Source organism: Silurus meridionalis, chromosome 17 (assembly GCF_014805685.1).
Source record: "Silurus meridionalis isolate SWU-2019-XX chromosome 17, ASM1480568v1, whole genome shotgun sequence".
Lineage (NCBI taxonomy): Eukaryota > Metazoa > Chordata > Actinopteri > Siluriformes > Siluridae > Silurus > Silurus meridionalis.
In genome coordinates, this window is record NC_060900.1 from 16,464,753 (window position 1) to 16,480,701 (window position 15,949).

General features: G+C 39.4%; 10 non-coding genes across 10 annotated transcripts; all 10 read left to right on the forward strand.

The window, feature by feature from the left end:
- Window positions 1–197: 197 nt before the first annotated feature.
- On the forward strand, window positions 198–269 carry trnah-gug. Its single transcript has one exon. It is a non-coding gene; the product is annotated as a tRNA-His (tRNA).
- Window positions 270–475: 206 nt separating this feature from the next.
- trnah-gug lies at window positions 476–547 on the forward strand. The gene has a single exon. It is a non-coding gene; the product is annotated as a tRNA-His (tRNA).
- An 821-nt stretch (window positions 548–1,368) lies between these two features.
- On the forward strand, window positions 1,369–1,440 carry trnah-gug. The gene has a single exon. It is a non-coding gene; the product is annotated as a tRNA-His (tRNA).
- Window positions 1,441–1,637: 197 nt separating this feature from the next.
- On the forward strand, window positions 1,638–1,709 carry trnah-gug. Its single transcript has one exon. It is a non-coding gene; the product is annotated as a tRNA-His (tRNA).
- A 1,880-nt stretch (window positions 1,710–3,589) lies between these two features.
- trnah-gug lies at window positions 3,590–3,661 on the forward strand. Its single transcript has one exon. It is a non-coding gene; the product is annotated as a tRNA-His (tRNA).
- A 471-nt stretch (window positions 3,662–4,132) lies between these two features.
- On the forward strand, window positions 4,133–4,204 carry trnah-gug. Its single transcript has one exon. It is a non-coding gene; the product is annotated as a tRNA-His (tRNA).
- Window positions 4,205–4,409: 205 nt separating this feature from the next.
- On the forward strand, window positions 4,410–4,481 carry trnah-gug. The gene has a single exon. It is a non-coding gene; the product is annotated as a tRNA-His (tRNA).
- Window positions 4,482–4,673: 192 nt separating this feature from the next.
- Window positions 4,674–4,745, forward strand: trnah-gug. The gene has a single exon. It is a non-coding gene; the product is annotated as a tRNA-His (tRNA).
- Window positions 4,746–6,050: 1,305 nt separating this feature from the next.
- trnah-gug lies at window positions 6,051–6,122 on the forward strand. Its single transcript has one exon. It is a non-coding gene; the product is annotated as a tRNA-His (tRNA).
- Window positions 6,123–15,262: 9,140 nt separating this feature from the next.
- trnah-gug lies at window positions 15,263–15,334 on the forward strand. Its single transcript has one exon. It is a non-coding gene; the product is annotated as a tRNA-His (tRNA).
- The last annotated feature ends 615 nt before the right edge of the window (window positions 15,335–15,949 follow it).

The following is a 15,949-nucleotide window of genomic DNA, read 5'->3' on the forward strand; positions in this document are numbered from 1 at the left end:
TCACTTAACGTTTGCTGGATGTTGTGTAATCTCTGCAAATTTTAAAGAAAATTCCAGACGAATAGAAACTTTATAAAACACTTGAATAAAAAGACGAGCACTACTGTCAACCTAAAGTAGCCGCCGCGATGCCCCACCATATGACATAAACATATGACAAATACGCAGCAACAAGCGCGCGGTATTGCTGATAGCTCGCCGTGATCGTATAGTGGTTAGTACTCTGCGTTGTGGCCGCAGCAACCCCGGTTCGAATCCGGGTCACGGCAATGCAAAATCAAAAGCCTTTTTATTCTCCATAAATTCTAATTTTAATAAATTTTAGTAAAAAAAAATGTTACTTATTAGTCATTTTTATTTTCATCATTTTTTACATTCCCACTTTCTTGCCTGTTCCGTATTTCATCCCTCGTAAACGCCTCTACCCCTACGCCCTACACCCGCTGTCTCTCATCGGGGCCCTACCCGGAAGTTTGCCGTGATCGTATAGTGGTTAGTACTCTGCGTTGTGGCCGCAGCAACCCCGGTTCGAATCCGGGTCACGGCAGTATGAAATCAGCTAACCTCCTCTTTTTTATTTCCAAGAATTTTAACTTTTCAACGTTAAAAATTGATGGCGCTAATTGCTTATTTATTTATTTATTTATTTATTTATTTATTTATTATCTTTAATCATTTTAATTTTCCATTTTCTTCCCTTTAACATATTTCATCCAACCTTTATACCTCTAATGCAGGGGTGTCAAACTCAAATTCACAGTGGGCCAAAATTAAAAACTGGGATGAAGTCGCGGGCCAAACTCAATATTTATTGAAAAAAAAAACCTGCAATTGTGCATGTTTTTCCTTCTCTCTAGATGTGTAATGTTGAACCTTTTCATATGGAAACAAACTTTAGTTTTGCGTAAACATTAAATCTGGAACAACCAAAGTTTAATATTATAAACACGAGAAAATAAATTTGAAATAAAACACAAATCAGTGGTATTCGTTTCTTATTATGTCTCTCTCTATCTATAGACTTTCGAAATCCTTTATAATGTAAATCTTTTTTCACCGGCCAACAACAAAACCAAAAATAATAATCATTTTCTTCAATTAAAAAAAAGCAATCTTTCAACATGCTGTTTTGCTCACTGTTGTAAAGAGGGATTGTTTCACCGTTGTCTCCGCCATTTTACATTTTTGCTCACGTTTTGTAATCTCTGCAAATTTTAAAGAAAATTCCAGACGAATAGAAACTTTATAAAACACTTGAATAAAAAGACGAGCACTACTGTCAACCTAAAGTAGCCACCTCGATGCCCCACCATATGACATAAACATATGACAAATACGCAGCAGTAAGCGCGGTCTTGCTGATAGCTAGCCGTGATCGTATAGTGGTTAGTACTCTGCGTTGTGGCCGCAGCAACCCCGGTTCGAATCCGGGTCACGGCAACGCAAAATCAGGATCCTTTTTATTCTCCATAAATTCTAATTTTAATAAATTTTAGTAAAAAAAATGTTACTTATTGGTCATTTTATTTTCATAATTTTTACATTCCAACTTTCTTGCCTGTTCGTATTTCATCCTCAGAACGCCTCTACCCGACGCCCTACACCCGCTGTCTCTCATCGGGCCCTACCGGAAGTTTGCCGTGATCGTATAGTGGTTAGTACTCTGCGTTGTGGCCGCAGCAACCCCGGTTCGAATCCGGGTCACGGCAGTATGAAATCAGCAAACCTCCCTTTTATCATTTCCAAGAATTTTAACTTTTCAACGTTAAAATTGATGGCGCTAATTGCTTATTTATTTATTTATTTATTTATTTATTTATTTATTATCTTTAATCATTTTAATTTTCCATTTTCTTCCCTTTAACATATTTCATCCAACCTTTATACCTCTAATGCAGGGGTGTCAAACTCAAATTCACAGTGGGCCAAAATTAAAAACTGGGATGAAGTCGCGGGCCAAACTCAATATTTATTGAAAAAAACCTGCAATTGTGCATGTTTTTCCTTCTCTCTAGATGTGTAATGTTGAACCTTTTCATATGGAAACAAACTTTAGTTTTGCGTAAACATTAAATCTGGAACAACCAAAGTTTAATATTATAAACACGAAAATAAATTTGAAATAAAACACAAATCAGTGGTATTCGTTTCTTATTATGTCTCTCTATCTATAGACTTTGAAATCCTTTATAATGTAAATCTTTTTCACCGCCAACAACAAAACCAAAAATAATAATCATTTTCTTCAATTAAAAAGCAATCTTTCAACATGCTGTTTTGCTCACTGTTGTAAAGAGGGATTGTTTCACCGTTGTCTCCGCCATTTTACATTTTGCTCACGTTTTGTAATCTCTGCAAATTTTAAAGAAAATTCAGACGAATAGAAACTTTATAAAACACTTGAATAAAAAGACGAGCACTACTGTCAACCTAAAGTAGCCACCTCGATGCCCCACCATATGACATAAACATATGACAAATACGCAGCAGTAAGCGCGCGGTCTTGCTGATAGCTAGCCGTGATCGTATAGTGGTTAGTACTCTGCGTTGTGGCAGCAACCCCGGTTCGAATCCGGGTCACGGCAACGCAAAATCAGGATCCTTTTTATTCTCCATAAATTCTAATTTTAATAAATTTTAGTAAAAAAAATGTTACTTATTGGTCATTTTTATTTTCATAATTTTTTACATTCCAACTTTCTTGCCTGTTCCGTATTTCATCCCTCGTAAACGCCTCTACCCCGACGCCCTACACCCGCTGTCTCTCATCGGGGCCCTACCCGGAAGTTTGCCGTGATCGTATAGTGGTAAGTACTCTGCGTTGTGGCCGCAGCAACCACGGTTCGAATCCGGGTCACGGCAGTATGAAATCAGCAAACCTCCCTTTTATCATTTCCAAGAATTCATTCGTTTTAATGTTTAACATTTTTGTCGCTAATTGCGTATTCAGTCATTATCTTTAATAATTTAGATTTTCCATTTTCTTCCCGTTACCGTATTTCATCCAACATTTATGCCTTTAATGCAACTCGGAACTTGCATCATCCTGTAGCTCCCCGTGATCGTATAGTGGTTAGTACTCTGTGTTGTGGCCGCAGCAACCCCGGTTCGAATCCGGGTCACGGCAACGCAAAACCAGAAGCCTTTTTATTCTCCATAAATTCTAATTTTAATAAATTTTAGTAAAAAAATTTTTACTTATTGGTCATTTTTATTTTCATCATTTTTTACATTCCCACTTGCTTGCCTGTTCCGTATTTCATCCCTCGTAAACGCCTCTACCCCTACACCCGCTGTCTCTCATAGGGGCCCTACCCGGAAGTTTGCCGTGATCGTATAGTGGTACGTACTCTGCGTTGTGGCCGCAGCAACCCCGGTTCGAATCCGAGTCACGGCAGTATGAAATCAGCAAACCTCCCTTTTATCATTTCCAAGAATTCATTCGTTTTAATGTTTAAAATTTTTGTCGCTAATTGCGTATTCAGTCATTATCTTTAATAATTTAGATTTTCCATTTCTTCCCTTTACCGTATTTCATCCAACATTTATGCCTTTAATGCAAGTTGGAACTCGCATCGTCCTGTAGGTCGCCGTGATCGTATAGTGGTTAGTACTCTGCGTTGTGGCCGCAGCAACCCCGGTTCGAATCCGGGTCACGGCAGTGCAAGATCTGTGTCCATTTTATTCTCCATAAATTCGAATTTTTATGAATTACAGGGTATAAATTGTTGTTTATTGTTGATTTTTATATTTCATCATTTTTACCTTCCCACTTTCTTGCCCGTTCCGTATTTCATCCCTCATGAACCCCTCTACTCCTACGCCCTAAACCAACCGTCTCTCAGTGGGTGACCTATGCGCAAGTTCGCCGTGATCGTATAGTGGTAAGTACTCTGCGTTGTGGCCGCAGCAACCCGGTTCGAATCCGTGTCACGGCAGTGTGAGATCAGCAAACCTCCTTTTTATCATTTCCAAGAAATCATTCTTTTTAATGTTAAAAAAGATTTGTCGCTAATTGCTTATTTAGTCATTATCTTTAATCATTTAGATTTTCCATTTTCTTCCCTTTACCGTATTTTATCCAACATTTATGCCTTTAATGCAAGTTGAAACTTGCATCGTCCTGTAGCTTGCCGTGATCGTATAGTGGTTAGTACTCTGCGTTGTGGCCGCAGCAACCCCGGTTCGAATCCGGGTCACGGCAATGCAAAATCAAAAGCCTTTTTATTCTCCATAAATTCTAATTTTAATAAATTTTAGTAAAAAAAATTTTACTTATTGGTCATTTTTATTTTCATCATTTTTTACATTCCCACTTTCTTGCCTGTTCCGTATTTCATCCCTCGTAAACGCCTCTACCCCTACGCCCTACACCCGCTGTCTCTCATCGGGGCCCTACCCGGAAGTTTGCCGTGATCGTATAGTGGTTAGTACTCTGCGTTGTGGCCGCAGCAACCCCGGTTCGAATCCGGGTCACGGCAGTAGGAAATCAGCAAACCTCCCTCTTATCATTTCCAAGAATTCATTCGTTTTAATGTTTAAAATTGTTGTCGCTAATTGCGTATTCAGTCATTATCTTTAATAATTTAGATTTTCCATTTCTTCCCTTTACCGTATTTCATCCAACATTTATGCCTTTAATGCAAGTTGGAACTTGCATTGTCCTGTAGGTCGCCGTGATCGTATAGTGGTTAGTACTCTGCGTTGTGGCCGCAGCAACCCCGGTTTGAATCCGGGTCACGGCAGTGTGAAATCAGCTAATCTCCTCTTTTTTATTTCCAAGAATTTTAACTTTTCAACGTTAAAAAATGATGGCGCTAATTGCTTATTTATTTATTTATTTATTTATTTATTTATTTATTTATTTATTCATTCATTCATTATCTTTAATCATTTTGATTTTCCATTTTCTTCCCTTTACCATATTTCATCCAACCTTTATACCTCTAATGCAGGGGTGTCAAACTCAAATTCACAGTGGGCCAAAATTAAAAACTGGGATGAAGTCGCGGGCCAAACTCAATATTTATTTAAAAAAAAAACTGCAATTGTGCATGTTTTTCCTTCTCTCTAGATGTGTAATGTTGAACCTTTTCATATGGAAACAAACTTTAGTTTTGCGTAAACATTAAATCTGGAACAACCAAAGTTTAATATTATAAACACGAGAAATTAAATTTGAAATAAAACACAAATCAGTGGTATTCGTTTCTTATTATGTCGCTCTCTATCTATAGACTTTCGAATTCCTTTATAATGTAAATCTTTTTTCACCGGCCAACAACAAAACCAAAAATAATAATCATTTCCTTCAATTAAAAAAAAGCAATCTTTCAACCATTAACAGTCCATGACTTGCAGTAGGAAAGGTGCATAAAGACAACATTCCTTCAAGCTCAGTTTGCTACACTTTGATATACTCTGATTGGTTGAAGACAGATTCCTGCATCTCTTCTTAGATGCAAGTCCATCATGTCTGGGGTTAGGCTCTGAGCTGAGGAAATCCTCAGGATAGAGTGAAGATGTTCATCAGTGAGACTCCTGAGTGGTGTTTTGTTCATCTTCATCAAAGATATGTGCTGCCGAACATAGAGAGCGTTTGAGCAGCTTGGGCACGGAGTTGGAACAGTGTGTCGGGGAGGAAACATGGAAATTGTGCAGCACACACAGAGTCGTACTTTGACTCGAGCGTGTCTCTACACTGGAGTTCAATCAGCTCCATTTGGAGGTTGGTTGGTGCGCTTTCCAAGTCCACCACAAACGGATTACCGAGCAGTTCATCTCTGCATTTCTGGGCTTCAAAGTAGGCAAATCGGCGGGTAAATTCAGCGCTGATAACGCGGGGTTTTTCAGCGGTCTCGACTGACGCGCCAACGTGCTAACAAAGCATTCTGGGATTTGTAGCATTAGCGTTGTATGCGCTATATACTGGCGGGCCAGCTCTAATACACATTCGATATGATCTCGCGGGCCACATATAATTACGCCTCGGGCCTGAGTTTGACACCCCTGGTCTAATGCATGCTTGACCGTGCGTAGTGCTGTAGCTCGCCGTGATCGTATAGTGGTTAGTACTCTGCGTTGTGGCCGCAGCAACCCCGGTTCGAATCCGGGTCACGGCAGTGCAAGATCTGTGTCCATTTTATTCTCCATAAATTCGAATTTTTATGAATTACAGGGTATAAATTGTTGTTTATTGTTGATTTTTATATTTCATCATTTTTACCTTCCCACTTTCTTGCCCGTTCCGTATTTCATCCCTCATGAACCCCTCTACCCCTACGCCCTAAACCAACCGTCTCTGAGTGGGTGACCTATGCGCAAGCTCGCCGTGATCGTATAGTGGTTAGTACTCTGCGTTGTGGCCGCAGTAACCCGGTTCGAACCCGGTTCACGGCAGTGCAACATCTCTGTCCATTTTATTCTCCATAAATTCGAATTTTTATGAATTACAGGGAAAAAATTGTTGTTTGTTGTTGTGTATCATTTTGACTTTCCCACTTTTGTTGCCCGTTCTCTATTTCAGCCCTCGAGAACGCCTCTACCGCTACGCCCTACAGCCAGTCTCTCAGTGGGGCCCTACCCAGAAGTTTACTGTGATCGTGTAGTGGTTAGTACTCTGCGTTGTGGCTGCAGCAAACCCGGTTCAAATCCGAGTCACGGCTATGTGAAACCAGCAAACCTCCCTTTTTTCATTTACAAGAATTTAAACTTTTCAATGTTAAAAAATAAAGTCGCTAACTGCTTACCTATTTAGTCATTATCTTTAATCATTTAGATTTTCCATTTACCGTATTTCATCCAACATTTATACCTCTAATGCATACTCGCCCTTGCGTTGTATTGTAGCTTGCCGTGATCGTATAGTGGTTAGTACTCTGCCTTGTGGCCGCAGCAACCCTGTTTCTAATCCGCGTTATGTTATTGTGAAATCAGCAAACCTGCATTTTTTTCAATTTCCAAGATTTCAAACTTTTTAACATCACAAAAAAAATTGGTCGTTAATTGGATATTTATTTATTATCTTTATTCATTTAGATCTTCCATTTTCTTCCCTTTACCGTGTTTCCTTCAACATTTATACCTCTAATGCATAGTTGAACTTGCATTGTTTTATATCTTACCGTGATTGTATAGCGGTTAGTATTCTGCCTTAAAAGCGCAACAACCCTGGTTCGAAGCCGGGTCACGGTAATGTGAAATCAGCAAGCCTCCATTTTTTTTAATTTTCAAGATTTTAAACTTTTTAAAGTTACAAAAAAAATTGGTCGCTAATTGCTTATTTATTCATTATCTTTAATCATTTTGATTTTCCATTTTCTTCCCTTTACCGTATTTCTGTATCTGCAGTCATAAACATTCCTTTTGTACTATGACATGTCCACAAGGTGGCATTTTCACAATTAAGTGTAAATTTATTTCTGGGGCTTTTTGTTAGTTTAACTTATTTATTTTTTATAATTCAAATTTTTTTTAATAATATGTATATTTGACTGGTCGACTAAAGTTTTTGAATTTTTAAGATTTATGTGATATTTTTTTGTTTTTGGGTTATATTAATATGCATCCCATCATACTTAGTAGTACAGGTCACTTCTTGTTCACTGCATGCAAGAGAAAGCCACGATGAGCACTGCAAGCTGCAATGCTTATTGTAAAGAAGATATGATTAATTAAAATATAAGTGTGTGCAAGAAGTTACCACTCTTAGTCTACAAGCAGGCAAAGAGCTATGTCAGTTTATTTTTTGTTTTATGTCCAAATTTAATGTTGTCTTTCTTTGTAACTGAATATATTTTGTATACTTATCCTTTTATTCAGTTCTACAGAGTAAATTCTACGGTGTTTGTGTCGGTGTTGATGTCAAGCTTAATAAACATCAGTAAAAGAACCTCGGCCTTCGGATTGTGACTAAGGGCGGCATAATTTCATCCAACCTAATCTAATGCAGGGGGGTCAAACTCAAATTCACAGTGGGCCAAAATTAAAAACTGGGACAAAGTCACAGGCCAAACTCAATATTTATTGAAAAAATTACTGCAATTGTGCATGTTTTTCCTTCTCTCTAGATGTGTAATGTTTAACCTTCTTATATGGAAACAAACTTCAGTTTTGCATAAACATTAAATCTGAAACAACCAAAGTTTAATATTATAAACACATGAGAAATTTAATTTGAAATAAAACACAAATCAGTGGTATTCGTTTCTTATTATGTCTCTCTCTATCTATAGACTTTCGAATTCCTTTATAATGTAAATCTTTTTTCACAGGCCAACAAAAAAACCATCATGGCACTGTGAAATCAGCAAACCTCCCTTTTTTCATTTCCAAGAATTTAAACTTTTAAACGTTAAAAAATTAAGTTGCTAAATGCTTATTTATTCATTATCTTTAATCATTTTGATTTTTCATTTTCTTCCCGTTACCGTATTTGTTAGATTTTTATCATGCCCAAACGAAACTTAATTCTTGGAGAGGTTTTCCATACGACCTGCTATGCCCGTGGTTCCTTTCTGATATCAGGGAAGAAGAAATACACAGCACACAGAATGCATGTTCCTTCTCTTCTTCTGTTTATTGCAGGTAGCAGAACGTGTATATACACATACAGAGAAAAGGCTGTCCTAAACTTGTTTCCTGTTTAGACAAGAGGATATACTAGCCGGAGATGGGTGAGCCCAGATAAGATATTCTATAGACACTAAACAGACAAAGAAATGTGTGTAACAGTGTGAAAACCATCCTAACACTAACAATGGCCACTTTAAATCAATCATGATTTAGCATCACACACCAAAACATAAGATGTTCATCCTTGGAACAGAACTGATGACAAACTGCAAATGAAAAGATAAAGACAAACAAAACATACAGATTCCATTTCATTCTTTTCCAACATGCATATAATCCTTCATCATCACCACTCCAATCGAGGCCTTTATGGCCTGTCTTACCCTCGTCATCAAACATGGGAACATACAAAGTACAATTCCAACAATCAATACAAGAAATCATTCCTAAAACAAAATAGTCTTCAACACTCGTAAACAAACTCTTAATCTTCTCAAAAAAACTTTGTTCAGCAGTTGTTTCACGTTCTCCAAGACGTCATGAGACAATTGTTTCTCAGTGCTTGTTCGGTATGTCTATAAGCAGTATTATAAGGTATATAGGTACAGTCTACTCTCTGAATAATGTATTCAAAGAGAATATGAAAAATTCGGAGTCTAGTAACAACTATGCACATATAGTTATAGAATTTAGACCTAGAGCAGGGTAAGCTAAACTAAACAGTCAAGTGAGTCAGATCTTCACCCCGGAGGTGGCCCCCTTTCTACTATAAAGAAAGGATCTTTCCGTGGGCTCTCAACTGTTTCAGCCCTGAATACTCACTTAGGTAGGCTTCTTAGCCCAACAGACCAATGAGTGCATAGAATAAGTGGGTTTTGTTTTAATCCTGCTTGCGTGTATCCACTGTGGCTGATAATCACTCAGAACTCCAGTTCTGGTTACAGCTAGAACAGTCGCTGGACCCAGATACTTCGGCTCAACGACCTTGGTAGGGTTCAGACTTCTTATCAGGACCTGCTGATTAGGCACAAAAGGGTGTGTTGGCTTATCTGTAGGCAGAGGAAGAGTTAGTGAGACATCAGCACTGATAGAATTCAATTTCTCAACCAGGGCAGAAACGTAGTCGTCCACCATCACTTCCAGGTTACCTAAAGAAGAAATGCCAGTGCGTCCCCTGACCCATGGGGTCAGGAAAGGTTAGAACATAAAACTTTCAAAGGTTAGTTTTGTTAAAGATGGGGTCATTTTAATTTCTGTGAGTACTACCGGGAGAACAACAGTCCAATTTCGGCCTGGTTCAATGCAGGCTTTAGTAAAACGTTCCTTAATGGTTCTGTTTGTTCTCTCTACCACTCCAGCTGACTGTGGGTGATAGGGAATATTAAAATACTAAGCTTTTAGCCAAAAGTTGTGTTACTTTTGAAGCAAAAGGTGTGCAGTTATCACTTTCAATCACACTAGGAATACCAAACCTAGAGATGATCTCTTTTGTTAATATTTTGACAACCGTTTTAGCATTCTCTGTCGCACATGCAAATGCTTCTGGCCACTTACTGAATCTGTCCACTATAACCAACAGGTATCCTAAATTTCCTACAGGTGGCATATGTGTAACTATGGTCACTTTGGCAGGGAGTTGAACAGCTTTTAAAAAGTCGCCTATAAGATTAAAATGTGCTATGGGCTTTCCATCAGCTGTTTTAAAGTCTCTTTGCTTCCATGTTTCGGCAAAATCATGCACAACACCATAAGCATACTTAGAATCAGTGTAGATAGTCACTACTTTACCTTCAGACAACTGACATGCTCTTGTAAGTGCCACCAACTCTGCAGCTTATGCCGATGTGTATGGTAATGATTTAGCTTCAACTATTACATCAGGTAATCTTACAACCGCATATCCACATAAATACACATCATCAGAAGGTTTTGAACATGAACCATGCACATATAGGCAATCCCCTCTTCCAGGGCCGTATCTAAAAGATCGGGCCTACAAGAGGTCTCTTGTTCAATGTGTTCAGCGCATTCATGTGTGTCGTCAAAACCATCTAAGTCAATATCGTCTAGCAGATCACGCAGAGCTACTACAGCTGAATGCGACTGAGAAGAAGCCTAATAGTTAAGTTTTCCATTGCCAAGAGTATGGTTTCATAACCAGATCTACGTTGTGCTGTCATATGTTGTGTAAAATAGCTGTTACCTGATGTGAGGTGTACAGTATCAAAGGATGTGACAGCACCGTTTTCTCAGCATCCCGGACCATCAGAGCCGCAGCAGCCACTGCATGCAAGCACGAAGGCAACCCTTGTGCTATGTTGTCTAAAGATTTAGAAAGATACGCAACAGGGCGATATCTGTCACCGTGTTCCTGGGCCAGAATCCCCGCAGCCGTACCACCACGTTCGTGCACATAGAGGTAAAAAGGTTTAGTATAATTTGGCTGACGAGTCAACAAAACCCTGAGGAAGACGGGTCCAGGTGAATTGACGCCCCCTATAGGTAAATGTAAAAAGCGTCTGCGTCTCTGAAGCCAAAGGGACACTGAAAAAGCAGAACAAAGATCAATCACAGTAAAATATCTGTGAGTTGCTGGTATAGAGTTAACAATGGTAGCTACATCGGGCACCAAAGAAGCTAACGAAATAACTATTTTATTAATCTCAAATAAATCTTGTGTTAACCTCCAGCATTTTTTATCTGCCTTCAAGATGGGATTAATCAGGGTGTTATAAGGTGAATGTGTTTTGATCAAAACACCTTGTGACAATAAATTGTCAATAACTGGAGCAATGCCAACATTCTTCTTTTTCAACAATGGATATTGTTTAACAAAAATCGGATGGTGTGTTTACATGAGTCTGTCCCCTCATGCTTCAAACAGTCCACTATTGTCCCTGTCCCGAAGAAACCCCAGCCCGCCTGCCTAAATGACTATCGCCCTGTAGCTCTGACCTCAGTAGTGATAAAGTGCTTTGAGAGACTGGTCAGAGACTTCATCACTGCCTCACTACCGGACACACTGGACCCACTACAGTTTGCGTACCGTCAGAACCGTTCGACTGAGGACGCAATTGCACATCTTCTCCACACTACTATCAGCCACCTGGACCAAAGAAACGGGAATTACACAAAGATGTTGTTCGTGGACTACAGTTCAGCGTTCAACACCATAATTCCCTCCACACTCACCTCTAAGTTGGAGGTCCTGGGACTCAGCCTGCCGCTGTGTCAATGGATCTCAAACTTTCTGACGGACAGACCACAAGCTGTACGGGTGGGAAAACACACCTCATCCACCCTCACCCTCAGCACTGGAGCCCCCCAGGGTTGTGTTCTGAGCCCCCTGCTGTACTCACTGTACACATATGACTGTGTGGCCACTTCCAACTCCACAACCATCATCAAGTTTGCTGACGACACCGTTGTGGTGGGCCTGATCTCCAACAACAACGAGACGGCCTACCTACAGGAGGTTAAAAACCTGGAGAGATGGTGCCAGGAGAACAACCTTCTCCTGAACGTCAGCAAGACTAAGGAGTTGATCGTGGACTTCAGCACGAAGCAGGAGCGGTCATACCAACCGCTAAACATCTGCGGGACTCCAGTGGAAAGAGTGGACAGTTTCCGGTACCTGGGTGTTCACATCACACAGGACCTGTCTTGGTCCTGTCACATCAACACCCTGGTGAAGAAGGCCCGGCAGCATCTATACCATCTGAGACGCTCAAGGGACTTTAAACTACCCTCTCAGGTGCTTAAGACTTTTTACACTTGCACCATTGAGAGTGTTCTGACGGGTAGCATCACTTCCTGGTTTGGGAACAGCACCATGCAGGACAGACGAGCCCTCCAGAGGGTGGTGCGTTCAGCTGAACGTACCATCCACACCGAGCTCCCTGACCTGCAGGACATCTACAGCACGCGGTGCAGGACCAGAGCCAGGAAAATTGTGAAGGACCTCAGCCATCCCAACAATGGACTCTTTTCTCTGTTGCGTTCGGGGAAACGCTTCCGCTCCCTGAAGGCGAACACAGAGAGAATGAGGAGGAGCTTCTTCCCGCAGGCCATTCGGTGTTTAAACCAGGAAACACCCAGGATCTAAAAACTGGCCCACTCTCTCCATCATCACCCTTTTTTCCCCTGCACAATCACACTTTTCGTGCTACGGCACATTATACACTGGACTTGCACAGCACAGTGCACTTTACTTTTCATATTTTCTTTTTCATATTTATTTCATATTTCTTATATTCTTATTTTTATACCACACCATTCCGCACAAGGACACTTTACACCACACCTTACTGCACACGGACACTCATGGACAATCAAAAACATGCCTAACTTGTTTACTGTTTACTGTTTACTGTTGTTTACTGGTTAACTGCACACTGCCATAAACATTTTCTGTGTATGTGTATATATATGTATATATGTATATGTATGTATATATACATATATATTTAGATATCTTTATATCTTTATTTATCTGCCTTCTTTTTCTTACTATATTTTTCTTTAAATTTTGTTATTATATTTATATTTTTATTCCCCTTTTTACCCTATTTTATTCCCTCATGCCGGACCGTCGTTAAAAGCATTTCACTGCATGTCGTACCCTGTATGTATGTGTATGTGACAAATAAAATTTGATTTGATTTGATTTGATTTGATTGAGTGCATGATACGGTTTTACCTGGATTAAACCTGCCTCGTCTTTGTGAGAGGACCATAATTTAGGGTTAACTTCACCTAAATTTGGTTCATCAGGCAGGACCTCTGTGGCTCGGTTGAGAGCATGAGGACAGAAGAAAAAGACAGTGAAACATTGGTTTCAAAAAACAGAATTTCCATTCCCATTTTGTGCATCATATCTCTTCCTAAAAGGTTTAAAGGCAAGTTTGGAATTATTGTAAAGCTATGATAAAAATTAGTACCAGTCGGTGTCACCACAGGCAAAAGGTGAGTTACAGGACATGAAATTGGAAATCTATCTATTCCCTAAAAGATGAACTTCCCCTTTTTCCTAGGACCTCCTCCTTGAGTTTTGTGCTGAGGCTGGAATGCACCACTTCCTGTTGCAGTGCAGAGCATAACGGGTTAACTTAACCTGGAGCACAGTAGAAACCTCCAGCAGCTTTTAAATCTCTAGGAAAAAGTATCTAGATGTAACACAATTTCACTCCATAATGCCAAATGGTCTAAATAAGGATTAGTTCAATAACCGGCACAATTCCTATACATCCAATCTTTGGGATTTTCTTCCGGCAATAAGCGAAAAATGTCATGACCCATCTTCTTTACACAGAACAAACAACAGACACACAACACTTAATACACAGACAATACACACAACACATAACACTTACACAATACAGCTGCGCTAGGCACCAGGGGGATCGCAGTCTTCAAACAAAAAAAGTAATCCAGTCTCTCCAATTGGATCACAAATTTTGTAAGCTAGGAGAAAAAAATAGACTATAAAGCCAAAACAAGATTGAAGTCTTCTGAAAATTTTAAAAGTCTTTTCAAAATGTCAGTTTTTCTTTAGTTCCTTTTCTCTTTCCCCTAATTTTTTTCTAAACAATTAATTTTTCATTTATCTATTTTTTTCGGGCATATAAATTATAGTGGATTCTTTTGGATACTTCAGACAATATCACCTATATTAGACAGACCGTAAAAAACGTCTTCTAATCTTGCATCTTACATCTAAGGTGAGGAAACCAATGTCGCGACGAAATCATCCCACCAAAGGAAATTATCATTAATTAAACAATTAATGCATAACCAAGACACGAACACATATGCAGCCCTATTGGCTGGCATACGGGACAATCCCCGCAAACAAGGAAGTATCTTAATACTTACCTTGATGTGTGATTTCCCTTTTTGGATATTGCCAGAAAGTATCCCACTTCTGACACCAAAACTGTTAGATTTTTATCATGCCCAAACAAAACTTAATTCTTGGAGAGGTTTTCCATACGACCTGCTATGCCCGTGGTGCCTTTCCATCTTAACCATCATAACACTAAAAGTATTTCATCCAACATTTATACCTATAATTCATGCATGAACTTGCGCTGTACTATAGCTTGCCGTGATCGTATAGTGGTTAGTACTCGGCGTTGTGGCTGCAGCGAATCCGGGTCACGGCAGTGTAAATTCAGCAAACCTCCTTTTTATCATTTCCAAGAATTAAAACTTTTTAATGTTGAAAAATTTTCACTAATTGCTTATTTATTTATTATCTTTAATCATTTAGATTTTCTTTTTTTTTTCCTTTACCGTATTTCATCCAATCTTTATACCTCTAATGCAGGCTTGAATCTTTTTATTCTCCAGAAATTAGATTTTTTATGAATTACAGGTTAAAAAAAAATGATTGGTCATTTTATTTTTATACATTTTATGTATGTTATTTACATCATAAAACTGTATTTGTCTCTCAGTGGGTGACCCACGCGGGAGTTAATCGTAATCTTGCCGTAATCGTATATCGTTTTAACTTTTATACGTTAAGAAATAATAATAATAATTAAGTTGCTTATTCATTCATTATGTTTCATTATTTTGACTTTCCATTTTCTTCCCTCTACCGTATTTCATTCGTCTATGGGTCATCCAACGCCTCTAATCCCTACAACCACTGTCACTTTGTGTTTGTGCTGTCCTGTAGCTCGCCGTGATCGTATAGTGGTTAGTACTCTGCGTTGTGGCCGCAGCAACCCCGGTTCGAATCCGGGTCACGGCAGAAGTGCACGATTTCTTTTCAGCTCTAAACGTATTCCTTTTTCATACAGTCATATATTTACTGTATCTATTAACATGTTTATGCAAATCTAGCCGAATTCTTGTATTAGATCAAGTATATAAATTAATTCTGCAAAGCGTCTGAATTCTTCTTCTTCTTCTTCTTCTTTCGGTTTCTCCCATTAGGGGTCGCCACCGCGGATCATCCGCCTCCATACCCCCCCCCGTCCTCTTCATCTGCCTCTTTTAAACCATCTACCTGCATGTCTTCCCTCACCACATCCATAAACCTCCTCCTTGGCCTTCATTTTTCCCTCCTTCTTGGCAGTTCCATTCTCAGCATTCTAATACCGATATACCCCATGTCCCTCCTCTGCACATGTTCAAACCATCTCAATCTCCCCTCCCTCACATTGTCTTCAGAATGTCCTACATGAGCCCTAACCCTAACCATTATGCCTCTAAAGCAAAGTTGCGCTTGCGTTTGTGTTGTTCTGTAGCTCGCCGTGATCGTATAGTGGTTAGTACTCTGCGTTGTGGCCGCAGCAACCCCGGTTCGAATCCTGGTCACGGCAGTGTGAAATCAGAGGCTTTTTAACTTTCAATTAACTCGAAA